This window comes from Ovis canadensis, chromosome 18 (genome assembly GCF_042477335.2).
Source record: "Ovis canadensis isolate MfBH-ARS-UI-01 breed Bighorn chromosome 18, ARS-UI_OviCan_v2, whole genome shotgun sequence".
Lineage (NCBI taxonomy): Eukaryota > Metazoa > Chordata > Mammalia > Artiodactyla > Bovidae > Ovis > Ovis canadensis.
Genome location: NC_091262.1, coordinates 43758905 through 43770988, shown reverse-complemented (window position 1 = coordinate 43770988; position 12084 = coordinate 43758905). Strand labels below are relative to the sequence as shown.

Genomic DNA, 12084 nt, shown 5'->3' with positions numbered 1-12084 from the left:
TGGGGTGATCTGGCCATTGGGTAGTTGGTGGTGGAGGTGATCCTAGACTCCTGAGACTGCAAGGAAGACACCCAGTGATGCTGGTGACTCCTCTCCCCAGCGAGCACAGCTCCTGCCAGGGTACCACTTCCGCAACTTTCCAAACCTCTAGCTCCCATCCCTTCTGGGAATACTGGAGTGACTTCCGTCTTCTTCACCCAATGCTAATGGGTACAGGTGGTACTGAGCGTGGTGCCAGGAATGCAGAAGCACAGAGATGAAACTGGTTCTTGGCCGCCGTGGGAGAACCATCAGGACTGCGAGGGGCTCTCCTTCCTGCTGCACCAGGCAACCACACTGGATAAAAAGGGGTGAGGGGCTCAGCTCCAGGTACAGCTGTGGAGTCGGAGCACCCTTTAGGAACCTCTGAGTTCATATAGCTATGCTGTTGATTCCAAATTCAGACCTTTTTGATGCTGCGAGTGGCTGATTTGTGCAAGCTTAAAGTTTTGCCAGGATTCCCATGAATGGGGTCAGACAGTGAGCAAAAAGAATGAGGGCTTGACAGCTGCATGAGACCCTGAGAACACTGAGGTAGGTTCTGATGAATGTGGGGGCCTTGAGTCTCCTGAGCCAGCAGAAGTGGCCGCTCCTCCCTTGACTGAGGCTGCTGCTGCTGCTGCTAAGTCCCTTCAGTACAATCACCATTGGCAACAGAAGGACAGCCGTGCCTGGTCCACACCCAGCATCCACATGCCTTTTTGCCTGATGTCGTAGCACACCCTGCTGTATCTGACTCTGTGCAACCCCATAGACAGCAGCCCACCAGGCTCCCCTGTCGCTGGGATTCTCCAGGCAAGAACACTAGAGTGGGTTGCCATTTCCTTCTCCAATGCATGAAAGTGAAAAGTGAAAGGGAAGTCGCTTAGTCATGTCCGACTCTTCGTGACCCAATGGACTGCAGCCTACCAGGCTCCTCTGTCCATGGGATTTTCCAGGCAAGAGTACTGAAGTCGGTTGCCACTGCCTTCTCCGTGACTGAGGCTAGTACCCAGTTTTCTGAAGACCCAGCAGTGACCTTGTCTGTGGAGGTGTGCCCAGCTCTTTTGTTTTCAGATTTGTTACTAGAAAGATGGCCTGGGAAGAGGTCCCACACACATCCAAAGAACTACAAGATTTTTGCCAGCAGAAATCTGAAGGAAGTGCAGAGTAAATTTCACAACTGTTAAACCAGCAATTGCCCAGCATGTGAATGGCAGAAAAGGATACTGAGTTAATGGCACAGACTCTGAATGTGAAGGTCTGGGTGCTGGGTGAGTGGGAAGTGGAGCAGGGCAGGTGTTACAAACACTCAAACCAGAGTGTCTGCCAGGGGCCAGGTTCAAGGCCACAATGATTTGCAGATTTTCTCCTTTGCTTTGCTATTTATCTATGGTAAGATGAACCAAAGAGTACTCTTCTCCCTTCCTTGTCATAGAACATACAGAAGGCTAAGCGTGAATCAGCTCTTAGTTCAGTCCACAAGTTACAGTTCATCAAAGACAGTCACAAGCCAACCAGGTGAGGGATGAACAAAGTTCCAGATGGGTCTTGCGCCTCATGGAGTTCGTGTCTCTGCAGTTTGTGAGAAGTGAACCATCTTCAGCCACACGATGGATGGTGTGGAGTTGGCAGGACATGACATTAATGTGTTGCCTGTTCATTTTGATGTGCATCAAAGGATGCGTGTGGATGGGGACTGGACAAAGCAGCAGAGATTGCCGGAGAGCAGTGGCTGCCTCCCCTGCGCCCTTCTCTTCATTCTCCTCCAGAAATGGGGAAGAAGCATGCAACGGCACTTCAAGACTGCTTTCCTGACAGGCTCCAGTTTCCTAAATGAGAAGCACTCATGCAAGGTCTGCGAGGCTGCAAGAGGAGCAGCCACCGTGCTCCACGGCGCTCCCACCCCTCACCCGTGCTACCCTTGCCACTTGCACCCATGGCTCCCACAGAAGCTCAGAGGGAACCAGGCTCTTCTTTGACCACATCCAGTGTGGGGCACGGTGACAGGACATCACGCTCTGGCTCTGGTCGGCCTCCTTCCCACTCATGGCCCTTCTGGGTCTCCCTCTCTGGATCCTTCTCGGCCTCCTGGCCTCTGCTTGCTGACACGCCTCCAGCCCTGGGGCCGCTTTGCTTCCCCATCCATGCCCACTCTCTGGGTGTCACACTGGCTCCCCCCAGTAAACCCCCTCTGAGTACTGACCTCCCCTGGATTCCCGTCCCTGGATCAGCTCCTGATTCAGCATCTCACCTTGGGGACTGCTGTGCACCAAACTGTGTCCCTCCAAAATTCATATATCGAAGCCCTAATCCCCAGGGTGACTGCATTTGGAGACAGGAAGGAAATGGAAGTTATATTAGATAATAAAGATTGGGATTCTGATCTAGTAGGGCTGGTGTCCTAATAAGAAGAGAAAGTGGCCTCAGGGATCTCGCCCTCTTCACCCCATGAGGGCACAGAGGAAAGGCCATGTGAGGATAAAAAGCTGGAGTCTGCCAGCTGGGATGAGAGCCTTCACCAGCAGCCACATCAGCCTGTGCCCTGGCCTGGCACCTCCTGGCCTTCAGAACTATGGGAAGAAATGTCTGCTGTTTAAGCCATCCAGTCTCTCATCCTCGGTGACAGCAGCTGAGGCAGATGAATCCAGGCGTCCAAGGGCATCCCAGGCCTCACGTGGCCCAAGTCCAGGGCTTGAGCTTCCTCTGCTCTCTGGCCTCACAGAGCTCGGCTAAAAATCCACGTGTCAGCTTCTAGTCCATTCTCATTCTCACACCCCCACATCAGCCAATCCTTTAGGCTTTACTTGAAAATAGAGTCTCTCCATCTAATCCTCCCTCAAAACCTCCGCCCTTCCCACCCTAGGTCGGCCACACCTCTTGCCTGGATGATTGCAAGGGGGTCTCGGCTCACGCTGCTCCAGTGTGCCCTGCATCAGAGGCGCTGTTCTTGGCCATTCTGTCTAAAATGCCATGGACCCTCGGTCCCAGAAATCCCATATCTAGGAATTCCTATATTGAGGAATATACCCTAGAGAGATGCCTCTTCACCCACCACATACCCAAGGAGCTGGTGAAAAGCACGCATGGCAGCCTGGATCATAACAGTAGGAACAAGAAACAGCCTAAATGCCTACTGAAAGAAGACTGAACCAACACATTTTGGTCTCTTCAAACTATGGAGTGCCATGCAGTGACGAAAAAATCAATTAAACTTCGTACAAGAGCCCACAGGGATCTCAGGGCATACTGTTGCAGGATATAAGCAAGTCCCTAAAGATTCGCATCATCTCAGGCTATTTATGTCAAGTTCAAAACATGCAACGTGAAGCAGCCTATCGACTGGAGATACAGATGCAGGAGGTAAAACCCTGAAGGTGCACAAGGGATGCAAGAGAACCCACATCCTGGGTGGTGGGGACCCTGGGGGAGGGACAATGAGATGAGGTTAGCCCAATGGGGGCTTCCAAGTTCATGACAAATTCCACTCCCCTGTTTTAAAGCTGGGTGCTTCAAAAGTGCATTATTTTTATAATTGACTCTGCCAACCGTGATTTTGTATTGTCTCAGTATTTAATAAAAATAATACAGTAATTAGTGTAGGTTAAGCTGCGGTAATTGGCAGGACCCCATCCCTGGCTCCTGCTCAGTTCAGTAGCTCACAGAGAGAGGTGTGTTCCCTTCACACACAGACTCCATACGGTCCCCTGGATACCCAGGGGCCGCCGGTAACACATGTCCCCCAAGGCTACCGTGGGGACCCTGGCTCCTCAGCCAGAGGGGAAGAGCCCAGAAATCCACACGTGGATCCCCTGCTCCACCACGGCCACCCCTCAGGCCTCACACCCTCAGACAGGCTGTGCTGGCTGTGACTGTCACTGTCGTGACCCTTCCGTGGTGGGAGCCAGTCACGCGGCCACTCCAAGTGCAGGGGGCCTGGGCGGTGAAGTCCCTCTCAGGGAGAAGAGGATGGATTTGGTAAACTGCTAGATGTCCCTACTGTCCTACATGGGGAAAAAATATATCTATATACACAAATCCTGGGCATGCATATGTGTGCATACACACAGATACACACATGACATCTGCATATACGTGTATGTGTACATATGTATAAGAAGAACTAAAAGAGGCAATGCAAAACATTATTGGGATCTTCTCTAAAGCAGGGGTCCCGAACCACTCCCCCCCCACCCCACCTGCCACGGACTGATAAGAACTGGGCGGGCCTGACGGTCGGAGGTGAGCAGCAGGCAAGCAAGCAAAGCTTCCTCTGCATTTACAGCCATTCCCCATCTGTCACTCACATTACCACCTGAGCTCTGCCTCCGGCCAGATCAGTGGCAGTATTAGGTTCTCACAGTTCCTACCATGAACTGCGCATGCCAGGGATCTAGGCTGTGGACTCCTTCTGAGAACCTAATGCCTGGTGATCTGAGGTGGGGCTGAGGCAGTGCTGCCAGTGCTGGGGAGTGGCTGCAAATACAGATTATCAGTAACAGAGAGGTCTGACTGCACAGAGGCCATGATAAATCAACTACTTGCAGACTCTTCTCCAAACGCTATCAGTGAGTGGCAAATGACAACTAAGCTGCTTCTGATGGCAGGCTGCTTCTGAAGTCAGAATCCGACACTCACTTTAGTCTGTAACTGGCCTGCCCATTGTCTCATTTATCACTTCTGCCTGTGCCTCTTTCCCGTACTGCGTACTTGTCTCAGCTACGTTTTTGGTAAGCCCACAAGCTAACCCCAGCCAAAATAAAAAACAAAGTAAAAGTAAAAAACAAAATTAAAACAAAGTAATAAAACAAACATTGCTGGAGAGCTTTTTTGAAAATGAGGAAAGACCCAGTGATGAGACAGTAGGAAACTCTAAGGCTGCCGACAAAAAGAAAGCTGCATTTAAAAGAAAATACCGAGAGTCCTGCTTAAGCTGGGCTTCCCAGGTGGTGCTAGTGGAAGAACCTGGTGCCAACACAGGAGACTTAAGAGCCACAGACTCAATCCCTGAGTCGGGAAGATCCCCTAGAGGAGGCCATGGTAACCACTCCAGTATTCTTGCCTGGACAATCCATGGACAGAGGAGCCTGGCGGGCTATGGTCTGTAGGGTTGCAAAGAGTGGGACACGACTGAAGAGACTTAGCATGTACATATGCCTACTTAAATTATGGATTTATTATAACAGTTGATTCACATTCTCCAAGTCCACTTTGTGTAATATGTGGCTACTGGCTATCAAACGAGGCCATGAAGCCTTCAAAACTGCTTTGCCACGTGGCAACCAAGCACCCTGGATTAAAAGGCAATCCTTTAGAGTTTTTCAAAAGCGAAAAAAAAAAAAAAACCCAAAAAACAAAAACATGAAGAAGAGAAGAAACTACTGATGGCCACCACTTCATCAAATGTGTTGCACTAAGAATATCATTCTAAGAAGTCCTTTACAACTGGCAAAGAGTTGATGTGTCTACTGCTAAGGACATTTTTTGTGAACTTTTACGAGTGTCTTTATTTCAAAAAGTGGCATGTGTTCCTCTTTCAGTACCACTGATGAAACAGACAAGTTGAGGAACTAACAGACGATATGAGGCGCAGTTGTTAGAGGGGATTAATGAGTCACTGTCATACATAATCCAGGTTGACCAGTCTACCAATGTTGACAATAAGGCAACAATGCTTGTTTTTGTGCTTATATTTTTCTGGGGGATGTGCACGGGGATATGTTATGTGCACTTTTGTTGCCAACCAACATCATGGCTGCACAACTATTCAAGTCTTTGAATGATCACATCAGGAAAATGGAATTAATCATTTTGCGCTGGTATATGCACGGATGGAGTGGCTGCCAAGACTTGACAGCTTCTGGTTTCACTAATCAGGTCAAAGAGGTTGCTTCTGAATGTGAGTCTATGCACTGTTTCATCCATAGAGAAATGATGACTACCCAAAAAATGTCACCTGAACCTAACAGCATTTTTCAGGATGTGATTAAAATTATCAACCACATTAAAGTACATGCCCTTAACTCACGTCTGTTCACGCAGCTCTGCGAAGATATGGACACAAAGCACACATGTCTTCTCTTATACACAGAAGTGAGATGGCTTTCTAAAAGTAGGTTACTGGCTAGGGCTTTTGAGTTACGAGAGCTGCTCCAGAGATTTCTTTTTGAAAAACAGTCAGCACTGGTAAAACATTTCAGTCACACAGAATTGGTCACAAAACTTGCTTACTTGTGTGACATATTCAGCCTGCTCAACAAACTCAATCTGTCACTTCAGGGAGAATGACAACTGTGTTCAATTCAGGTCAGCAGATAAAGTGGCTGCATTCAGAGCCAAACCAGAATTATAGGGGCAATGAATGACCATAGGGATTTTGACATGTTTCAAACCTTAGCAGAGATTTTGAAAGAGACTGAGCCAGGACTTTCCTTCTCCCGGCTGGTGCATGATCACCTATCTCAGCCTTCAGAAAAGTTTGAGCATTACCTCCCAATCACTAAAGAGTGGGAAGGAATAGACCTCTGACCCATTAGTGAGTAAGTCGGGTGAACTGACTGTGTCCGCACTAGAAGAGGATCAACTGCTTGAGATCGCAAATGACCGTAGCCATAAAAGTATGTTTGAGACAACTTCAAATCTCCATATGTGCTTCATTAAAGTCAGAGGGATATCCTGAGATTGCCACAAAGTCACTGGAAAGCCTGCTTGCATTTCCACACCCTACTTTGTGAAGCAGGGTTTTCTGCAATGACAGCCACCAAAACAAGGTTACGGAGTAGACAGGAAATAAGCCACACACTTTGGGTGTCACTGTCTCCCATCACCCCCAGATGGGACCATCTAGTTGCAGGAAAACAAGCTCTAGGGCTCCCACCGATTCTGCATTATGATGAATTACATAATTATTTCACTATGTATCACAATGTAATAACAACAGAAGCAAAAATTACACAATAAATGTAGTACACTTGCATCATTCTGAAACCATCCCTCCACACACATCCCTCCTGTGGAAAAACTGTCTTCCATGAAATTGGTTCCTGGTGCCAAAAAGGTCAAGGAACGCTGCTTTAAAGGGTAGGATCATAAGTGGCTTTTATTTCCTCATTTTGTTGTATTCTCTTAATTTTCTTTGATGAATTCATATGAACGTCTGAATTAATTTAACTAGAATTAAAATGCAGGTCTCGGTTTACCTGAAAGCGGGGTAAACATGACTTGTTTGTCTAGGTAACTAATTAGCTCCCTTTGGTTTTGTTTTGAACAAATATGCACATATTCAGAAACTAAAATGAATTTTGAACTGAACCACTTTGGACAATTGGTTAAATATAGAAAAGCAAGTGAAACATTTAATTTTAGCATTGAGTGATAGTATTTTGTGTTGGCCTGTGAAGTAAATATTGAAACTCCCAGTGTCGTAATGATGTGAAATATCACCTAGTTAATATATTTTTATTTTTATTTTATATACATATATATTTATATTTTTAAATATAATAATAAAATAATGCTGAAAAGACAAGTTTCAATTTGATCATGTATATACAGGGACTGAATGAAAGAAAATGATTTCTATATATAGAGCAGATAATAATTCATTTGTTGAATTCAGTTCAGTTCAGTCACTCAGTTGTGTCTGACTCTTTGCAACCCCATGAACCACAGCACACCAGCCTTCCCTGTCCATCACCAACCCCTGGAGTCTACCCAAACCAATGTCCATTGAGTCAGTGTTGCCATCCAACCATCTCATCCTCTGTCGTCCCCTTCTCTTCCTGCCCTCAATCTTTCCCAGCATCAGGATCTTTTCAAATGAGTCAGCTCTTCACATGAGGTGGCCAAAGTATTGGAGTTTCAGCTTCAGCATCAGTCCTTCCAATAAACACCCAGAACTGATCTCCTTTAGGATGGACTGGTTGGATCTCCTTGCAGTCCAAGGGATTCTCAAGAGTCTCCTCCAACACCACAGTTCAGAAGCATCAATTCTTCTGTGCTCAGCTTTCTTTATAGTCCAACTCTCACATCCATACATGACTACTGGAAAAACCATACCCTTGACTAGATGGACCTTTGTTGGCAAAGTAATGTCTCTGCTTTTTAACATGCTATCTAGGTTAGTCATAACTTTCCTTCCAAGGAGTTAAGTGTATTTTAATTTCATTTGTTGAATTACTATTATGAATTATTACAGTGTTGTATGAATATATAAACGACTAAGAACTTAGAGCCTGAGAAGTTCTATTTTGGGGTCTCGCACACTCCAGAGCTTATAAACAAAGTGTAACTTTCTAGTCCAGGTGCTTGGGCTCTCTACGCTCAGAACACGACTAATCTAAACAAGGATGTGAGTGCGTGACGAAATGCCCTCAGAGCAGCTGAAGCGACCTCTAAACTGAGCAGCCAGAAGTTCAGGACAGGGCCTGCCCTGACACTGCACTATGGGGAGTCATCAGCAGACCCCCCAGTTCCCAACACATCCCAGGCACTGATGATAGAAATGTAAGGACCTATGTGTGCTTTTAAGAGGCCGACAGTGCAGAGGTAAGACAGCCATTTGAGCTGATGCTGTGGACTGGGATGGCTGAAACGTGTGGACAGAGAGCTGGGGGTGGGATTCTGCACAGGGGCTGACACCCCCATTAATCAAGAGCAGGGAGTGCAGGCTAGAAGAAGAATAGCATATGAGAAAGCTCAGAGGCTTGTAGGATCACCCACTACCACAGAATTGTGGAAAGGTGTGGGGTTCTCAGAGATGTGGGGCTGATTGAAGGAAAAAGATATAAGCAGGAGGTGCAGGGGCACAGACCAGCTTCACGGGGCAATGCATCTCCTGGCAAGAGGCTGTCCAGAGGCTACTTGGGTGTCTCAGCTCAGAAGATGAGGGGACTACTGGGGAGGGGGGAGACGGGGATAGAGTGGAGGCTTCTGTGTTAGGTGACGTTGCTTAGCAGCCTGGACAGTCTTGGAGTCACGGAGGTCTGAAGGGCAGCAGCAGCTTGGGGTCTTACAGCCATAGGCTCCGTCTTTATCAACAGCCAGCAGATGCTGGGGGATCTTCTGCAAGGAATGCAAAGCAGGCAGGCTCTCAATGGCTAATGGCTTGCTCACTCAGGGTATCTTTAAAACAACTGGATGTGTAAAAATGTGAGTCTTGGTGGGCACACTTTGAGGCTCCCAGGTCTTTGCCTGCAGTGAAGAACCAACCAACCCCAGAGCCTCTACAGAGGACGTCCTCAGCTCACTAATACAACAGGGGACGGGGGGGCTGGGCTGCAGGTTATGACCAGAGAGGACCAAAAACTCAGGTGGGATTGAAAAAATGCATAATTTGATTTCAGTCTCAGATGGACTTTTTATTTTTTAAAAAAGATCACTTGATTTGAAAGACAGACAAATTTAGTGGTCATCTTGTACCCAGTCACACACTCTGCCTGCCACTCTGCCTGGTGTCTAAGCCATACCGTCCCTACTATTGCTTCACCAAAGATGAAGACCTGTTCAGATAAAACTTAACACTGCAGACAGCATCCTTGAGACTCAATCTTCTCATCCTGTCTGCAGTCAGCCTCATGCTTCTTACTGAAATCATCATCAGTCTCAGCAGCTTCATTACCTGAAGTAAGATCTCCTGGCCTTTGATCATTTTTTAAAAGTTTATTTTATTAAAGTATACTTGATATACAATGTTGTGTTAATTTCTTCTGTAGAGCAAAATGATTCAGTTATACAAGTACATGTATCCTTTTTCAAATTCTTTTCCATTGCAGGTTATTATAGGATACTGAATATAGTTCCTTGCACTATACAGTAGGACCTTGTTGTTTCTGGCCTTTGAGCTTGAAATCATATTTTAAAAAAGAATCTTGTTACTGCTTTTCATAAAATCAAAGACAGTCAACTGTTCAAAGGAAAGATTCAGTCTTGAAAATTCAAGTCTGCTTTGCTGACTTTCTAATGTCGGTGACTGTCTACCCTGAGTGGCCCTGGCTCTGCGTTTTGTGCCCTGGAGCTGCACAGTCGTTAAAAAAGAAATTTACTCCTTTCTGTTTAATTGTTTCTGTTAAAAATTCCCAAGGTAGCTTTTAAAAACTAAAATCAAACTGAATCCTGCAGAGCTAAGAAATAAATCACTTTATGCCTCTTGGATGTTTGCCAACCTAGCCTCAGGGAGAAGTCTTAATTTGTGGCTTCTGAGAAAGCCTTCTAGTTCTTTCCATCCAATCCTATCAGGAAGTCCACCAGCTCCCTCCCACAGCGTATGCATACTCCAAGGCTGGGAATGGGGTCTGTCTCAGTCACTGGGGTCCAGGCATCACACTGCAGCCAGGTTCTCTCCTGGGGAGCAAGGGCCCTAGAGGAGGACTGGCTTTGCAGAGTGAGCCATTGAGCCTAAAACACATTTAAACAGCTGAGAGCAGTTCCTGCACCCTTCCCAGGCTCCCTGGTGGAGAAGGCAAGGTGTCCAGTAGAAAGAAGTAGGTGAGGGTGATGGCAGAGTTGGATGTAGGCTGGAGACCCACAGTCTGTGTAAGGTCTGAAGGCTAGGATACTGCACCCACCCAGGAGGCCTGTGCGTTCACTCCACAGGATTCAAGAGGTGCCTACTCTGTGCTGCTTTAGCATTCTGGTACCAAACAGTTCCCTAATAAAGTTAGAGATCCAAATAAATAAGGAATGAGTCCTGAGGCCCTTCGGAGGACAGCATTGCTGGGCATTAGAACAGCGAGGTCAGCCCCTGTTGTGGGCCTGTGTGTCCACCACATGTCTACGGAGGAGCAAGGTAGCCTGTGCACAGAGTTGGTGCTGCAGACTCATGGGATTTTGTTTTGGGAGCAACACGACCATCAGCTGATTGGCAGCTACAGAAAAAATGTTCTTTCTGTGCCATCATGTACACACTGGAATGAAGGCCCAGATTCATGTTGAGTTCCATCGTTTTGCTAAGTGCCCACGTGTGAAACCATGCCACAGTCAGGCCTAGACCATGTTCATCACTCCAGGAAGCAGTCACGTCCTTTCTCAGTCCCTCTATCGTAGCTTCCTATCGCTCTGTAACAAATGATCACACAGCTTGTACATCATCTGCTGATGGTCTCACAGTCAACGTGTGAGCAGGGCTGTGTCTGCTTCCAGACCCCTCTGGGTTGTGGCGGGATTCAGTTCTGCTCGGAAGCTGCATGGAGTCTTGACAGGTCACTGTCAGTTTCCAGAGGCTCCCCCGTTCCCTGGCTCTGGGCTCCTCCTCCTTCAAGTCAGTAATGGTGGGTGGAGTCCTTTTCACAGCTCAGATCTCTCTGACTGTTCCTCCCTCATCAGACTCCTCTGCCTCCCAATTCTACTCTCAAGTGGCCTAGAGATAACCCTGTGCCTGCCCAGAAAATCCAGGAAATCCTCCCTGTGTTAAAGGCAGCTGATGAGCAGCCTGAGTTTGACTTCTGAAGTCTGTTCCCAGCAGCAGCTGGATCAGTGTCTGACTGCAGAGCAGGGAACGGGCATCAGGGGGGCACCTTTAGGACTTTGTCTATCACATAGCTGCTGCTTTGAATGACATCTAAATGGAATCCTGCAGTCTGTACTCTTACGCGTCTGGACTCATCGCTCAGATTAAGGTCTCTGGAATTCATTCACTTTGTAGTACTGACAGTTTTCTTTATTAATTTCTGAGCAGTATTTCTTTGTATAGATACACAACACTTCCTCTATCCACTCACTTCTGAAGGAGCATTTAGTGGTTTCTAGATTTAGGTGATTATGAATAAAGCTGCTATGAACATTCAAGTGCAGATTCAAGTGGAATCTATTATTTTTATAATAAAAATAATACTTTTATTATTATTTTTTTCTACAGTAAATACCCAAGAGTAGGACTGCTGGATCAAGAGGAAAGTGTACTCTTAATTTTATAAGAAATCACCAAACTTGTTCCCAAAGTGGTTTATTACTTTGCGTTCCCATCAGCAACATAGGACAGTTCTTTTATTCCATATCCTCCTACCACTTGATATTCTCAGTCTTCTTAATTTTAGCCATTTTGGTGGGTGTGTGGTAATATCTCATTAT

General features: G+C 46.7%; 1 protein-coding gene across 1 annotated transcript in view; it reads right to left on the bottom strand.

The window, feature by feature from the left end:
• OTUD7A (OTU deubiquitinase 7A) overlaps window positions 1–12084 on the bottom strand; it is a 382459-nt gene that overhangs the window by 108377 nt on the left and 261998 nt on the right. The gene's annotated exons all lie outside the window — the stretch shown is intronic.